Source organism: Ixodes scapularis, unplaced genomic scaffold (assembly GCF_016920785.2).
Source record: "Ixodes scapularis isolate PalLabHiFi unplaced genomic scaffold, ASM1692078v2 PGA_scaffold8__174_contigs__length_109621045, whole genome shotgun sequence".
Classification (NCBI taxonomy): domain Eukaryota; kingdom Metazoa; phylum Arthropoda; class Arachnida; order Ixodida; family Ixodidae; genus Ixodes; species Ixodes scapularis.
This window is the reverse complement of record NW_024609883.1, coordinates 70,600,828-70,619,222: the sequence shown is the minus strand read 5'-3', so window position 1 is coordinate 70,619,222 and position 18,395 is coordinate 70,600,828. Positions and strand designations below refer to the sequence as shown.

The following is an 18,395-nucleotide window of genomic DNA, read 5'->3' as shown; positions in this document are numbered from 1 at the left end:
TAGCGAGGAGTAGGGACGCTTGCTATAGAGCCTCCGTCGTAGCTAGCCGATCTCAGCGTTTGCGAAAACTTAATCTTCTATCAGCATAAAATTTGAGTGGGAGATACATGATGACACGAGGAAGACATCCTAGTAACTTTGGTGCAGTAGTGAGGTCGAATTTATTGCGTTTCCTTAAAAGTTTATGCGTCAACGCTGGGCTCAACTTTGATACTCCTGTGAGGATGCGGCTTGCTTTTCGCCCAATGAAGTAACAAGAAGAGGACGTTTGGCAAACAAAATACGTGTAAGGCTCCAGGTGACCAAATTTCAGTTGTTGTTCACTGTTACTAGACTTGATTATTGAAACTGAACTCAAAGGTGAGTTGACTAAGCCACGTCTTACTACGTTTGCATACGCACTCATAATATCCGGTATTTCCGGAACCAAGGAAAGTGCCCCGGTGTTCATTTTGTATCGCTCCAAAAGGAGTGTATTGTACGTTCGTGAAAAGTCAGATAATCGAAAACGCAAGCAGCGCGTTCGGTCGCGGCGCGATAGCATGAGATGGAGCTGCTCAGTCGAAACCGAAACTGAGTGGCCAACTAGTTCCCAGAGTGCACTGCGTCGTATTTCGCCGCGATGGGAGGCGTCGGTTTCGGAAGAAGTCCATTGAGCATGTGTTCATTGATAGTTGCGATCCGGCCTTTATGTCGGGTGTGCTTCAACGCACTTTGAAAAAAGAATTGTGTATAACTGCGCAGTTCATTCGTTTTCTGCCTGGAGACGCGAATGGCGGCATTCCATATGACATGATAATGGTTTTGGCCCTATTCGGTCTTTAGAAATCACGAATGATGGTACGCCATGCTGAGCCCTACCCAAAAACTGCACCTATGTGTTTCACTGATCTCGTGACCCAAGTGAAGAGTGTATACGATATGAATGGGAATGATGCTCCCGAATGGGCACCTCTATTAGACAAACTGTCTAATACAGTTTGTCTAATACAGGTGCCCCATCAAGGGCACATGTGACGGCCTTCATTTGCGCCCCATCAAGGGCGCAAATGAAGGCCGTCGGAGGCGCGCGTCGAAGCGCCGAAGCGACGACAATGCGAGCGGATCGACCATCGGAACAGCGCGCTTTTAGTCACGTAAGCGTGTCATTATAGCTAAAATGACAGCTGCACAAAACAACGGGGATACAAAACATTTTATTACACGGTAAAAATAATACACTGCTAAATAATTTGTATGAAATGGCACGAGGTATGCCTATAAGACGTTTACAAAAAAATGTGATTATTTTAAGGCGGAAAATGAAGCCACGCAATTATTGCTCTAGAATTCGTCTTTATGCAGAATTGCTTCCACAAAATGGCGAGACACGCAGTAATTGGACACAGCAAAACGGATCACTGCAATAATCAGGTAGCCGTAGTCAACGCGGAGACGGCTAGAGAAGTGTAGCTTGCAACAATGTCGGCGATTCTAACGCGTGCAGTCACTGAATTCTTCCATTGTACCCCAGCCACATGGCAAAAGTATTGCAATTTTGATCGAATGACATTATGGGGTCGGCAAATCAAGTCGCGACGCTCGTATGCCACTCAGGATCGCGAGCTGATTCAATCCCATATCATTTCATGAAAATATACTACCTTTTCTGTGTGGCAGGGGCACTATAAACTTACTATTTACAGTCGACTACTTTACTTCTCGCCAAAGGGAGAAGTAAATTACTAATTTACTTTTCCCTTAGGGGAGGAGTCAACTAATTTACATTTCCACTAGTCCTGGTGACCAGAGAGCTTTGCAGGAGTGCCTTGAGCCGCGCTTCTTAACCTGCGACAGTCTATTGGTTAGATCTTTTTCATTTATGTGTTGCATCTTTTATTCACACTACTTATCCCCATATGGAGATTTTAGTGTTGAGCCAAGAGGCTTTGTTTGTTCATTCATTATCACAGAGTCTTTCACGCTTTGACAAAGGAGTATCGGAAGACGCGCATTCCGCTGTCTCCACGTTGGGATTCATAACGGAAAACAAAGGCCACCTTCGGATTTGTCAAAACCCGAAGCGCAGGAGTTTTGGTTTTCCCCGCTTTCCCTGTTTAACGCAGCGAATGTACCTAATTCGTGTAGGAAGGTTATAAAACTAAAACCAACAACTATATATGCATTATCTACAAAAAGTATGATTTGTATTTATTTACAGAGCAAAGAATGCTTTCCTTTCTCCTCTTATAAGGTCCGTAATAGACAGGTATTTTTTAGTATTTTTTCAGCAACGGTCAATTTTCGTTGCCACTAAAGCCTTCTTTTTACTTGAACCTTCCGGAGCGAGTAATGTACAAGTCTAAGATACAAAATTTGCCTCGGCTAGGTGGTGTAGTCTGCGGCCTCATACAAGGTATGCAGCCAATCTCTATCCGTTGGAGCAGAAGGGGCGTTAACAGCGAACTATTTCCTTGACTGCGGAGGTGTTTGGAGCGGGCACATCACGCTTGTCGGAGGAGCTTCTACTACCCTCTTGACTTGTAACCGACTGTGGCAAGAAACAAGATATACTTTGCGAACAGTTTCTGGTGTTACGCGTTACATTACGAAACCAAGGCAAAAGCCGAGGAAGTACCTGGCCCCGTCACGTGATTATTGTCTAGGTCATCATCCATCGATAGCAATGGTCCAATCAGTCCTACTATGGGCTAATAGCCAGCGAAAAAAAAAACAGAAATAAAAAGAAAGAGAGCAAATAAAAGTAAGATAGACAATAAAAACAAAACTACCAGCCACAGCATCATGAGACGCCTGCCAGCTAGTGCTCCGGACTTGTACTTTGGTCACCTGATAGTGTTTGATAGTGTTTTACCTTTTCCCTTTAGGCCGCAACGCTCTCGTTGAAATTAAAACGAAGTGTTATCCGCAGATATTTTTGTTACCACAGTAGTAGGGCAGCTTTCTGTTAAGAATCACGCAACAGAAAGCCTACTCTTTGTGCAGCTATCGATGGCTTATAAACAATCGACCTAAACAAGTAACAAAAAAAAAAAAACGCTTGGAGGACGTTAAAGTTTTTTCTTTAAGAGTGGAATGCGACAGCGGGTATCGGGCCCCGTTATAAAGCCTTCTCATAAAAACCCGCGATCGCCTCCAAGCCGTGCAAGCGTGAATGCGTGACCCACACGGTAACGTCACGTGTCACGTTATACGTGACGCCAAACGTGGCTGCGCGCGTTGTATTCTGGGGATTTTTCGGTCTCACCGACGCCGACGCCAGATGTTCGGCTACACAAGCTCCTTAACGCTATCGCGTTAAAAAAACGAGGAATACGGGCATTTCAGAGGCGAATGACTCTTCATTTATAGATGAGGCACTAGGTATTTAAAACCCAACAAGCAAGTCGGATCTTGAATCCTCTCACATAGAAGCTCTCTAGAGTTAGCAAGCAGTTAACATTCACGTATTTCATGAATTAATCTTCTAGTTTATACTAGCAGGGGGCAAAGCTTATGAATTACGTGACAAAATGCAAAGACTATATTCTGCAACTAAGAAACACTCAGAATTTCGTTGTAAACGATTAAAAATTATGCATTTTATAGTATATTTCGTTTAATTATGGTGAGGGCTAAACAACATTTTAGAAGCAATGAGCGTTAATTGAAAGGATGAAACTATGGAGATTTTCCCAGACACACTTCACAAACGTTCTGACGATTAAAATAATCTATAAATTAGTATAGTAATTTTTTATTTACATCTTTTTTCTTTTTTTGGCATGGCTTAAGTTTGACTGAACGGGAACCTCATGCTTCGTGATAGTGAAAAAATGCGATTGTTGTTATACATGACCCTGATAATACATTTCACACGCATTCTCCACTAAATGCGGCTTTTGACATGTCGCTCATTGTTCGAATTTGGCTTTAAGGCGCAAATAAAAAGTCAAAGAATTTTAGAAATCTCTGGAATGCGAAATTAGAGCGCAGTTCTTGAGATATTCTGATTTAGCATATACTCTGCTAAGCAATTTTAGAAAGAAATATATATATATACATGTACAAATATAGATCACTCTCCTCACATACTAGTTGTGCACCCTCCTCCCCTGCTGTGTCCTCTTCCTCCTTCATACCCTCCTCCTTCGTTTCTTCCCATCCTACTATACCGTACCCTCCCCTCGTCCTCCTCCTCAGTACTCTCCCCTCCTCCTCTCTGTACCCTCCCCTCCTCCCACAGTTTTCCTGCTAAATTCAGCTAAAAATATTGACGCCACGTGACCTCAACACCAATTAAATTTCCAGCTAAATTTTAACGAGGAAACTAAATTCGCGTTGAGTTCGTGTGACGTCACTTTGCCGCTAAATTTAGCGGGGAAACTGAATGCGCAGTGTAGAATTATGCGACGTCACATGCCTACACACAAATTCAGTTTCTTCGCTAAATTTAGCGGGGAACAGCATTGGTGTACAAGTCTGTGACATCGCCTAATGCAATGCGCGCGGTTACGCCGATAGCGAAGGCGCCGCCGCCGCCGCTATACGCTGAAACGTGCGCCTAAGAGTTGCGCTCTAAAACACGGGCTATATTACACCAAAGATTGTTTCAAACTGCACAAACGTGTTTTGATCAGTTATGAAATAGTGGGGCAGCAGTTTTAATCACTTCTCGCTCTCTGCTCCGCAAATATGCGTTAGGATATAGCCAATCTCATATTGAGCCAGCTACGTACGCCCACAAGCAAACCGAATATCAAGCCCATTACGTAAATATAAGCTATCCGCCTTATCGATGGGATCTTTGAATGCACGAAAGCGGTTCAAGCTAAAATTGTGAACCCCTAAAGTTTAGTTTGGTAAAGTTCCCGTGTCCTGTTGTCGGGAGGTGGCGCCACTCCTGCGCGCTGGACCATGCTGCTGAACATCGTTGCAGGGTTGGACAGAAGTTCAGCCACGGGTCCGTACTCCATGACTCTCCCGTCGCCCATGACTAAGATCCTTTATAAAAAAAGGTACATAAAAATAAAGAGAATAATCATACAAATTACGAAACTGCTTACAATATATATTTCCGTATTGGCACCAATCGTAAATGCGTGACTGCTTATTGGAGGATCACGGTCCCAATAATTGTATGGCCGGAATAGCCTATCACAGATCGCAACAGCATTTTTAGAGCATCGTAAAGCCGTCAAAGAGTAGAGGCTATGGCATTACATCGTTGCATGTCTCAATCAATGGCGAACGGTGGGGATGTGCGAATCCTTTTTTCTCCAAAGCATAATGTAGCGGCAATGGGCCTAGTTATTAAAACAGCGTGCTCATGGACGGGACTCTGGCCGCAAAAAGTCCACTAGCTTCCATCTCAGAAATTACGCGACACCTCACATTAAGTGTCAAGCTACGAGTTTCAGATTTGTGTTGGAGTACAAAGGCTGCCAACGAAGAATCTTTTCCAATAGATACACAATAACGGATAAGACGATTCTAGGTATCTCATTTGAACTAATACCGCGTAAATAACCGTCAATAAAAGAACGGAATTTTGTGTCTTCAATTCAACTTTTCCGGTGTGAAATATTGTTCAACGTGTGACATGCAGAAGGCATCCAGTACATACTTGTCGTAGTCGAGCACAGTATGGATTTGGTGTGCGATGGCCATCACAGTGCACTTTCCGAAACTCTGTCGAAGTGTGGCTTGAATGAGGCGGTCTGTGTCGCCATCCACCTGCGAAGTGGCTTCGTCCAGAATAAGAACTTGCGGTCTTCGAATCAAGGCCCGGGCAAGACAAGCCAGTTGTCGCTGCCCAACGCTGCATAGGATCGTTGAGGCATATTTTCATGAGAAAAACAATACACCAAAAACATCACCCACCAAGCGCTTGGTGCGCCAAAGTCTCGACTCAGAAAACCGACGCGCGTCTTCAACCCTTGAATCGCATGATCTACACGGAATATTGTGTATTTCTCATTGAACGACCTATGAATTGAAGGCCATTGGCGTAGATGTTCTCTTTCACACTTCATTTCACCTTAAGTTCAGAGGCTGCCTACACTACGAACTGATGGGTCCAATCGGACATTGTCAAAACCCCGGCATCGTGGCGTTCGTCATGTTTTTGTGCGTTTTATGCCACCGCTGAACGAATCATGAACAGAAACAGAAGCCTAGTGACTCGCGCTTTTGGCGCTGTTTGATTGGTTGCACTAACTCGTACAGCGTCGTCTGTATCTGAACTTAGGCTGAAACGAAGTACAGTGATCATAAGCGAGATTTTGGGCTGGAAGTTTGAATAGTCACTGGAAGATTTTGGAAAGAGAGTATGGCGAGTTTCGAGCGTCTTTTTATCGTTCCTCGGTCAATGAGATTGCCCTGTTAGCAAATCAGGCACCCGAAGAACGAAGAATGAAGCAAAAATATACTAAGGTACTCCGTTTTGTTATATATCAGCGTCTTAGTCGTTTTAACAAACGACATTTTTTCAAAGCCGAATCTGTAATACCGGCATGCTGTTTTGGTATCTGGTCTCTCAATGTTTACAGTGGTGCACTTCTGGGTAAAAGTACAGCTCGCTTTAGTGACGTAGGTGAACTTCCGTAGTCATCTGTGTTCGGCATATGCTTAGTGTGTTGAGAGCGTTACCTTGCTGCCTGACGACGTAAAGGGTGCTTGATATTATCGCGTGTATGGTATTTGCTTTTTTGGTGTTCATTTGGTGTGCAGTCTTGGCTTAGCTTTAACCTCTACACTTAGACTTTACCACCTAAAGTTTCTAATTTGTGTAACAGCCATCTCATCACAAATAAACAGCACTACCACAACGACAATAGACAAAAACACAAAACACGAGGACCTAGTTCAATTGTCTTCTGCCTACCAGTGTTGCGGAATGGGCACCCCCATTCCATTCCAATTCCATTCCGGGGAATTAGAGTTTTCGATAATTCCATTCCTTTCAACTCCTAGGAATGGGGACACTGGGCCCATTCCCACTCCTGGAATGGCTGAGTCGCTCCATTCCACCCCTCCAATTCCTAAACGTTAAAAGTGTCACTTGACAGCTACATTGCGTTGCAGGGTTGGGCAGAAATAGTCAAAAATGTATTTGAAAATTCAAATACTGGGATAGATAAAAATAGTAGCTAAAATACTGATACTCAAATATATCTGTAAAAATGTATTGCGATACGTATAGGAAATACATTTTAAAAAGAGTCAAAAAATCTTTGGAAAATCAAATAGAGGAATACATTTTAGGGATGGCAGAAATATAAATACTGATAATGCAATACGTTTTTCAAATTTCTTTGAGACGCCAACTGAGATGAGGCTTTAAGTTTGAAGTGGAAGTTCTTTTATTTTTTATCCCGAAATTACTTTCCCGCAGGCTTGGCGCTTCGCCTTAAAGGTAGTGGTTCCGGACAAAGCGGAGTCTTCAATGGGTTCAAAAAACGTTCCATGAAGGATTGACCGCGGTCCCTTCTCTGGCATCCTGTCTGTCTGACCAGTGAAAACGAAAAGACTTCGACCTCTAAATAAGTTCCATCAAAACATCATCACTTCCCTGTCCAATACTAATAAGGGCACCCCTGTCAACACTGATCACATGACGTCACTACGGAATGAACTAGTATTCTTGTATCTGTAGGTGTGGCCTTGAACATGAAACTTTGCCCACGCTTCTGTAAGAAAGTACAATACATACTCTCGTTGTATGTGACCTCGTTGAAGACCATGCAGGCAGTTGCATTTGGAGTTTTCGAGAATAGGGTGGACCACCTGAAGCATCCTGGAGCACATGTCGTCTGTTCTGTTACAGTTGAAAAATCGATACGGTGGCATCTCTGTTGTGACGGCCCTACCTGCCGACCTTCCGCCTCCAACGCATGAATGCCAGTCCTCAAGTTTCGGTTAGCATCATCCAAACAGAGATCTGTGGATTGCGACCTGAGATGGCCGGCACAGGTGTGAGCACTCCGAGAAACAGCGCACTCGAGACGAGTCGCAGGAGTACGAAGTATGGGTCGGCACAGCGAGGCCACGTTTGGCCTCCTTCCTGGGTATCGGATCACCAGAGGAGCGGGTCAGGTTCACGTCGACTGGTGGCGTACCCTTGAGCCATGCAACAGGCGCAGAGGCATTCGGATTTGTGTTGAACTTCACTGATGAAAGGCGCCACCCGCCGCCCCCCTTCCCCCCCCCCCCCCTGTTTTTTGCTTTGACGCTTGTTTTTTGTATTGCTTTTTTTCTTTTTTTTTTGCATACAAGTCCGTTAAGTCTTCACGCGGGTTTGCAGTTTCCCGCTCATTTTATTTCTGAACAACTGACTCGCTGACTACTCGACTAACTCAGTATAGCTAAACGTAAAAAAAAAAAAAAAATGAAATGAATAAAAAAATTATATAAAGAACCGGGCCCATTCCATTCCCATTCCATTCCGGGAAAAAGGCATATAAATCCATTCCCATTCCATTCCCCTCAACATTTCCGCCATTCCATTCCCATTCTATTCCGGGGTCGCGAAAATGTGGCATGATTCCGAAATCATTCCAACTCCGGGGTGGCAACTCCGCAACACTGCTGCCTACCAGTGTTGCGGAGTTGCCACTCCGGAGTTGGAATGATTCCGGAATCATTCCGAATTTTCACGACCCCGGAATGGAATGGGAATGGAATGGCGGCAGCGTTGAGGGGAATGGAATGGGAATGGAATTAGATGCCTTTTGCCCGGAATGGAATGGGAATGGAATGGGGGCCCGGTTCTTCTATTTTTTTTTTTCTTTAGTGTTTACGGTCAGCGCATTTGAGCCAGTCGGCGAGCCAGTTGTTCAGAAATAAAATGAGCGGGCGGGAAACAGCTAACCCGCGTGGAGCTCTAAACTTCTACAGAAGAAATGCAAAAAAAAAATAAACAAAGAGGCGTCAAAGCAACGAGTAGAGGGGGGAGTAGGGGGGGGGGGGGGGGGTGGCGGTCGCGCCTTTCGCACAGGCGACGGGCTTTACAGCCGTTACTCGAGAGCGAGCGAAACAAGAAACTAAGCACCAAGCAAAAGAAACGAAGGCATGGGGAATACACGCGCGCACAGACTGAGATCTGAGAGCGGGAAACGACTCATAACTCCCAGAGCTCCGATAACTCGTTGACTCGCGCGCCGCCGAAAGATGATCAGTTATTGTTTTCGTATAGTTGGAGGAGCGTTGTTTAGCAGGCGGGCAAACCTGCTGCCTTCCACGTTCATTCGCGCGCACTCCTTTGAAGTGCGAACTGTGGGTTTGCTTCGACAATAAAACAAAGCAAGATTCACTTCTCTCGTCTCCTCTTGCGCTTTGCTCCTACACTTGTTTTATTATTCTGCATTTTTACGTGTAAGTCCGCCTTTTACTTGAACTTTCTTCCGATGCTTGTTTTCTGGGTTATATGTTTTACATTCAAGTGGGTTAGGGTTACAAGCAAGCTAGCAGATTCCCGCTCATTTCCTTCGACTTTAGACTCTGCCTACTTTTTTTCACCTTGTGATGGACCGCTGCGGGAGCTATGAGTCACCCCAGGCAATCCAGCACCATGAGCGGGACTACACGCAAGGCGCGTTGCTGCGCCCCAGGGTCACGCGACACTCAGAAGGCACTGGATTGGTTTCGATGGCTCTCGTGCTGTCTGGTGCGGTCCATCGTAAGGTGAAGTAGATTGTCGTCACCGCTCTTGTCGCGTGACCGCACTGACTAGACCTGCAGAAAGCCTGTTTCGTGACATGGTCTCTCGTGTTGCGCCGCAGAGGTTGCACTTTGTCAGAGGATGTGTTCCTGCTACTGTGCATGGAGTCGCTTCCAGCAGCGTACTAACCGTTTTGCTGTGCAGGTAATTGAAGAATACAGTACTTAATATAAACGCTTTCAGGCAGCTGTGCATGGACGTCACCATAACCGACCTTCAGTTTTCATTCCCTCTTGATCCATTCGCTCCACTTCATAATTACCACAGCAGGACAGGTTATTGCCATTTTGGATGTTACTGCGTCCTTCTCCCTGGCATAGGCCGTTGTGGAAGCTTGTCAACGTCTGCTTCAGTGGCTTGGCATTTCGGTAAGACAAGAGAAGGTCGGCTATGGCGGCTCAATCTGGCGCGTGTTGAAAGCGTCTATAGCTTATTTCTGCGCCACGCACAGACTGGATATTTTTATGGTCTTATCAAACAAAAAGGCTGGCCGCGTATGTCCTAGAAGACAGGCAAAAAAAAAGTTTGCCAAAGAAAATTAGTGGATTTACGTTTTGCTGTTTGTTGCGAGCCACGTGGTCGAAAGACCGACGTTTTAAACAAGCATCGACATATCAAGAGGCTTTCTCGACGTTTGCAGTACAATGTAAACAAGCACTTCGTGCCACTGCGCTTCGCTTAGTAAAATCAGTGCTTTTTTTAGGCATTTTTCATTTTGTTGCAATTGTCTATGCGTTTGATAATGTCAGCTCTATGGTGCTTATGCCGGCAACACAATGTAGCTGTCAAGAGCAAATTTTTACGTTTTGGAATTATAGGAATGGAATGGAACGATCCAGCCATTCCAGGAGTGGGAATGGGCCCAGTGTCCCCATTCCTAGGAGTTGAAAGGAATGGAATTCTTGAAAACCCTAATTCCCCGGAATGGAATTGGAATGGAATGGGGGTGCCCATTCCGCAACACTGCTGCCTACCAATGATGGATCGTGCTAAAGGCGGTTGTGTATGGTTGATTCTAAGTATTTTACTTAATATTGTTGTCGTTATTATATTGTACTATCGTCTTGGCAATGTTAGCCTTTTACAAAATAACATAAAATTAAACTCGGTAGGCATGATGCTAGAGGATTAACCTGAGATTGGCTCCTCCATCCCCAGTGTCCAGAAGGAGCCTTTGCGGATGCTTGGATACAAACTCGTCCAAGTGAGATTTTTGCAAGGCATCCCAAAGTTCTCCATCCGTGTGGGTGCCGGTCGGGTCCAAGTTGTCTCTAAGGCTTCCGCGAACAAGGATTGGGTCCTGAAACATAAAAAGCAAAACTAAAGATTTATACACCGTATTTTCAGTCTATAGTCCGCACACGGCGTAGAGTCCTCAGGGGCAAATTTGGGGTCAAAAATATAAGTTTTTGCTTAGAGAGTCCGCACCTGGTGATTAGTTGACATGCAAATCTTCTCATACGGGTCGCACCTTAAGAAATGTCTGCTTTCTGAGCTCACGAAGAAGCTTGTATTATACATAAATCATCATTAACATAATCTTTCATTCACAAAATCCGTCACGTCTCGTCATAATGGACGATCTTAAAAACAAAATTCCTGTATCGTCGGCAGACGTAGATAGTCCGAACTGCCTAAAATTTTAACTTTTAAACGTGCATAGTCTGCGGACTGTATCCCGAAAAATACGGTACTCGTCATTGTGTTGTTTCTTATATAGAAGCCTTGCAGAATAAACCTGAGCTAAAAGTAACAGCGCAAAATATATCTCACACACTCAGACCCCATGCACACCGTCAAAGGGTATCATCTCACGTCACGCTGACTATCAACTCTAGTTTGCATTTTTTCCTTCGTCCATATAACGATAAAAAAAAAGAAAAAGATGAAAAGAAAAAGATTAAAATTGTTATCAGACTTCGATGTTTTCTTTCTGCTGCTCTTCTAAACGATAGTAAAGTCTGTCGCAATTGTTAGTTTCGAGTGGAGTCTAGGTATAATAACTACTCGGAAATTGACGTAGAAGTATTGCCAACAGGTGTCTCTCTGCTTCACGAAACTTGCTGCTTCGATGATTTCTATTATGAGTGGGTGATGATTCTTGCTGACTACGGAGCAGTTTTTGAAGTTGGCTGAGCATCAGCAGTCCGGCAGTGAATGCCTAACAGTCTTGAATTGGCTACACAGACGTTGTTGTTTTTTCTTGGTCGATCGTTAACAGACCTTCCATATTGACCTATATAAAGTGTGCCATATGAAAGGTGGAAGTAATACTGTATCAGTGCTTCAAAAATTACATGTTTCAAGCCCTGCCCACATTCAGTCCATTAAGATTTGCAGCACAAGTATCAGAATACAGAAAGCGGTTCACCCGTCGCACCTATTAGCCTCAGTCGCTGAAAGCCTCCCTTCGGGCGCGCTGCCCACAAACGTGGACACAACTTTCTAGATTTTTTTTTTCTCGAAGAAGCATTGTTTGTCACGTTTGAGACAGGGCGTGCACGCCTGGTGACGCGCGGAGAACAGGACGGCTGGCGCCATCTATGAGTGGGAATGCGAACCATGAAGATTTTGGCGGGAAAACATGGACGCCTCCGCGTTCTATGGTGTCTTGGGTAAGTGGCTTCACTTCTGGGTGAAATACCTCTCGAAAGTCAGTCTGAGTGATAAATTTAAGCTTCGGATACGTTTAGGAAGATGTGTGGATGACTTTGAAGTAGGTTGCAGCATTTTATGTGAATGTAATTCAAAGCTATCATTCAGCATGTTTTGGCGTCCTGGCTCATGGACGTTGTGCCCCAATTCTTAGAACTGAGATTTGTTGGCGCATATTTGAATTTCAGTGTAGCACGCTTTTACAACCTATTGGGTTTTATTTTAACAACCAGGTCTTTGTGCCCATGCTCGAGAACGACGGAAAGTTGAAGGACAATCAGTACAAGAGTTACTTGAATGGATCGCCGACGGCAACATCTCCGATGGCGGCCTCTCTGATGACGAGTTCGGAGATCTGGAGCCTGGAACTAATGTAAGTAGCTACTAAGCAGACAGTTTATCACGTCGTAGTACTTTTTATGGCATATAATTTATATAACACCTTTCAGGAAGCCCTTGACGACCGAGAGGCAGGACAATCAATACCAGCGTCGCTTGCCGACATGCCTCTACCAGCCACCAAAAACGGTCACATTCAGTGGTTTGTGCGAGATTTCACTCCGGGCGCTCAGGACTGCACCTGTCGAATGAAGGGTGGTTCAACACCACTAGAACCACCAGTGTACTTCATGATGTACTTTTCGGAGAGTGTGTTTGAGCCACTGGCAGAACCCACTAACATCCACTACCTTCAAACAAGCGGAAAAGAGCTGGGAACAACGCCACAATAAGTCAGGGTCTTCATGGCAATGGGAGTCCTGAAGTATCCTAGAACTAGGATGTACTGGCAGGCTAGAACGAGGATTCCAATGGTGGCGGACTCCATGGCAGTGAACCGCTTTTTCAAGATCAGGTTAGCACTTCACATTACAGACTCAAACAGCCAGACTGACCCGAAAAATCTTGACAAATTCTGGAAAGTCCGCCCGATCCTCGAGGCAGTTCGCCTTCGCTGTCTTGAGGTAGAGCCAGCGAAATGAAACAGTATAGATGAGCAAATGATTGCTTTCGCTGGGAAGGTCGCGGCAAAACAGCTTGTTCGCAACACACCGAATCCCGAAGGGGTGTGGGTGTTCGTGCGGTGCAGCACAGACGGGGTAGCACACGACTTCGAGTTCTATCAGGGGAAGGGGACTGGTGTGGATCCAAGATACGCCCGCCTTGGACTGGGCTGTTCAGTCGTCATGAGGCTAGTCGAAAGTCTACCAAAAGGCCAAAACCTCTCTTGATACTTTGACAATTACTTCACTTCTGTGAGGCTCCTGCAGGAGCTGAAAACAGTGGGGATACTCGGCACCGGTACCATCCGATCCAACCGGCTACTTGGATGCACACTAAAAAGCGAGAAAGGAATACAAAAGGAAGGAAGAGGAACTATTGACAGCAAGATCTCTGAAGACGGAGACGTGGTGATCGTCCACTGGCAAGACAACGGTATAGTAAACATGTCTTCAACACGTGTCGGAGTTGGCGAGAAAGGGACGGTAAAGCGCTGGGGTGAATCAAAGAAAGAGGACGTAGAAATAGAGTGCCCTGAGGTTGTACTGGAGTACAACAAGTTCATGGGGGGAGTGGACAAACTGGACTTTATCATGTCCATGCACCCAATCCAGAGCAGGACGAGGAAGTGGACTGTCCGTGTAATTTCCCACTTCACCTCATTCGGCTTGTTCAACAGCTGGCTGGAATACATCAGAAATGCAAGCGAAGAGACTCCCGAAAAAAAAAAAAAAAAGACATGTTGGCTTTTCAGAAAGACGTTGCACAATGCCTCATCTCATCTAACAAGGCGCCCCAGAAGAAGAGAGGACGTCCTGGCATCGGAGACCATCCAACCGTCTAAGAAGCCTCATAATGCAGAAGCTTTGCCTACCAACACCGTGCGCTATGATGGACAGAGTAACTGGCCCTAACACGGGACAGCCTTCTTTGCTCACAGGTGCCGGCGCGAGGGCTGCAAAAGGAAAAGTCGGATTCGTTGCCGTAAGTGCAACGTTTTCCTGTGTCTCACAGTTAAAAACAACTGCTTCCTGGAGTTTCACACAAAGTAAAGTGAAAAATTCTTGGAGCTCCTACCAAGTAGAGTAGAGAGTAAGGCTGTCCTGTTGTAAATTAGTCAACGGGCTGCATTCTGTGTGCTTTATGAACAGATTTTTTTCAAATAAATTGTTTCAAACATTTTTGTTTTGTTTTGAAGGGACTCAAGACACAACGTGCACAATTGAGGACACGATGCAAAAGTGTGTTTTGATCGAATGTTTGGCAAATGATTTTTTTAGCAATCTAAACCACCTCCTGTGTTGATTTAATCAGGCAAATAATTTTAGGCGCCCATTTTCATACCTTGTGACCTGAAGGGGTTAAACACAAAAAAAAAAAAAAATGAAACGACCCTCGCTATTCACGAGACAGGAACAGAAACCAAAAGCCGGCAGTTATACCCAACATCCACAACGTATCCCATACCTTCAAAAATATTGGTTACCGAGCAAATAGTAATGTTGCGTTTTCGGGCCACCACAAGCTCTCTGGTTGACGTAAAAAAAGGCAACACTACAGCAAAAATCACTGCAGGCGGCCAGAAAAAGCATAAAACCACTTACATTCCTGGTTCAGATGAAGAGGTTTACTTCTTCCCCCCTGCCAGTGGCAAACTTTACATAGGAGGAATAGGTAGATGTGTGAACGACCGATTAAAAAGCAAAACAACAACATCCGAGTAGCCAATTCAAGACTTCTAGGCATTCCCTGCGGTGACTGCAGACGCTCAGCCAACTTCAAAAACTACTCCGTAATCAGCAAAGGTCATCGCCTACTCACAAGAGAAATAATTGAAGCAGCAAGTATTGTGAAGCAGAAAGACACATTGGCACGAATTAAGGCAACGAGAAGACGAAGAGTGAACTGAAAATAAAGGTCTAATGGGCGAACTTGTGCCAACCAAAAATAAGTAACAAAACAGAGTCGAGGCAGTCGAATAGGGAGCCGGCAACGGCCAGGCGGCGCCAGCAGGGTGAGAGCGCACGGTTATGCCCTGTCTCGTTGTAACTTGGCAAACGGCGAACGATAAGCCCCACATTGCGTGCCGAAGGTTTCGATATGCGCAACGTATACGACCGCAACGCACACATATTGAAGCATGACACAGCGAAAAGCCTGATAGTTCTTCGGAGTTGAGGCGCGCTCCGGTGATACGCAGTCACGTTCCGATTGGCCCGCCAGGGCCGTAGCTTCCGTTCTACTGGCATGTTACGCGATCGCGGCTTCCTGGGATACCCAGTATTTCTTGTCTCAGACACTAGGCTCAGCGGCGCCACCAGAGTAATAGCTCACGTTTGAACAATGCAACCGCCACTCCCAGGGGTACCCAGTATTTCTTGCTTCAGTCGCTAGATGGCACCAAACCAAACAGCATTGCAGGGTGCCTATACCAGGCCGCGATTCGGCGGCGAAACAGAGAGCGCGAGCGAGACTGACTCGACAAGGTCGCGGGCAGCTGCTTATCTACCGTGCGTCACTATCTCGAAAGTTCGGCAAAGAAAGTTCGAGCGTCGCGCGCTCGGGGCGAGGATGAACTGGAACTTTCGAGAACAAGAAAGCAGGGGGAAAGCCACGCCTGGTGCGAGAATGAACGCGAATCTTCCCGAAGTCCGTGACCGAGCGTTTCTTGGGCGGCAATATGTTAGCAGTCCTTCTATATCACTTTCGAGAGGGAGCTATACCTAGACCCCACTCGAATGTAACAAGGGCGTTATACTTAGAAATTGTTTGGAAGAGGACAAAATACCACGCAGAATAAGAGTTGTCTTACTTAGCAGCAGAAAGTAGACAACAAAGTGTGTTAACAGTCTTTTTCTTTAATTTCTTATTGGTGTAAAGGGAGAAGGCAAACATACACACCAGAGTTAATAGTCAGCGCGACGTGAAAGGATTCATTTTGACGGTGTGCGTATGGTCTGACTGCGTGAGTTACCGTTTGCCAACTCGCCCAAGTCTCCCTCTCAAGAATAAACCTGCACTGGAAGTAGACCCGCCTTTTATCTGAAGCAGTCAAACCTTTTTACAAAGTGGACAGCTTGAACGCAGATAATCTACAGATGCGGAAACTATAATCTTACATAAAGCACAAGGCTCCCTAAACTTAACGCCACCACGAGTTGGTTAGTATAGGCTATTCCTGAGCCTACCCGTTGAACTACTTGTGAAGTCTTGACTTTCCGATCACAACACAGTTTGGGGAAGACATTCCAACTTCTGCAGTAACCAATTTCGCTTTGGATAGCCACCAACGGATGAACATTTGGGGGGCACTGCATCTTTTTTGTTATTCAGTTTGGGGAGCACTGTATCCTTTGCAGGCGAATCAACTCAGCAATGGACGCGCTAATTGTATTTTCAGATATAAAGCTCTTTGATATTACCCGTAGAGTAAAATCTGAGAGGAGGAGAAAGGAGACTTCGAAGACACATCTCAGATTCAATTTTCGGTCCCTAAAGTTCCAAAAACGTTATCTGGTTGATTATAAACGGGGTGATTGATGCTGAAAACAAGACAAGTTCTGGGCTCATGTCATGAAGTAATCTATTTCTCGTCGGTATTTTTTTCATAATTTTCAAACCATTTCATTTGTTAAATTGATTCATTAAAACGTATGAAAACGTACCTCGCTGAAATTTAAAGAGTTCTCAGACGTTAGTTGATCATTACCTGAGGGATGACGGTGATAGCAGACCTGAGCCTCTTCAGTGGCACTTGAGTGATGTCCACGCTGTCGATTGTTATCCGGCCCTGCGAAGCCTTGAGGACTCGGAGCAGGGCTAGGACGAGCGATGATTTGCCGGCACCCGTCCGCCCTACCACTCCCACCTTCAATTTAATCAAAGATAAATAGCAGGTAATTCAAGGGCAACACTTCCATTCTAAACACTGATATCTGCTAATTGATTTCAAATCAGTTCATTTTATTAGCCGGAATGCATATACATATGTCACTTAAAGAAGCGATGGACCCAAACTAGCCATCTGGTTATGGGTTCATTTGCCCTTTCAGAACCGTAGCCTGTTAGCAAGTTTGGGTCGATTCAAATGAGGCAGCTGCGGCGTAGAGTGAGAAACACAGGTGATTAAAAACCAAATGGAAATACTACAAAACACAAAATGTAAATATTTGTACGATCATAGGAGGCAGACTAAGTTCACTAAACCCAGCTTATGACTATATGAGGATGAGAAGGCAATAGGTAGTGCTTGGAGGGCTTGGCTAAAGTTACGCAAACTTTGAGTATCGTTACTCAGGGAATTCCATACTTTCTAGTCTATCTACGTATATGGAATGACAATGTGGTAGATCAAAATACCCAAGTGAATTTCTTCTGTCAGAAATACACTTCCTTTATAAGTATTTGTTACTGGAGGTGGGTTGTTGTCGGTTACATTTAAAGGAATATCGTTACGATTTTGTGTTTGATGTTATCAATGTTACCAGCTTGGGTTGGAACGTGTTGCATAGGCAACCTAGACATTTAAGGAAATAAAAACCTTATAAATTGAGCCTTTTAGAGAACCCAATGAGGTATTCTCATGTTAGCCTTTCAGTTTCAAAAGATGCAATGTCGTCTATGTCAAACAGTTAAACAAAAGGTCCTTCACTGAGTATTCCTAGATTATTTGAAATCAATTAAACGAAGCTTCGAACTCTGAAAATAAAAATTCAATGCCTTGCTCAAGCTTTCTTTTTATGCTTAGTCTGATGAGTTTAATCAATAATTTTACTCGAAATCAACAGAACCGCACACGGCAAAAAAAAAAAAAAAAAAAATCAATTGCGGCAAATTGAATGAAAGGTAAATAACTACAACTACCGAATAAAAAACGATTTAAGAAAAATTTGTTATGTACATTTTTTCCTGAACTTTAGAGTCCGCAATTGACACAGAACATTTCTAGATCGGAGTTCTAGCAGACTCCGATGTAGTTCCAAGGACTGTCAGCGACAGTCCTTGGAAAAATGTACATCCAAAACACAACGTCGTGTTTTAT

At 44.7% G+C, this 18,395-nt stretch overlaps 1 pseudogene; it reads right to left on the bottom strand.

Moving 5' to 3' along the window:
- Positions 1-4,826: 4,826 nt before the first annotated feature.
- Positions 4,827-18,395, bottom strand: part of LOC121046310 — a 102,411-nt pseudogene continuing 88,842 nt past the window's right edge.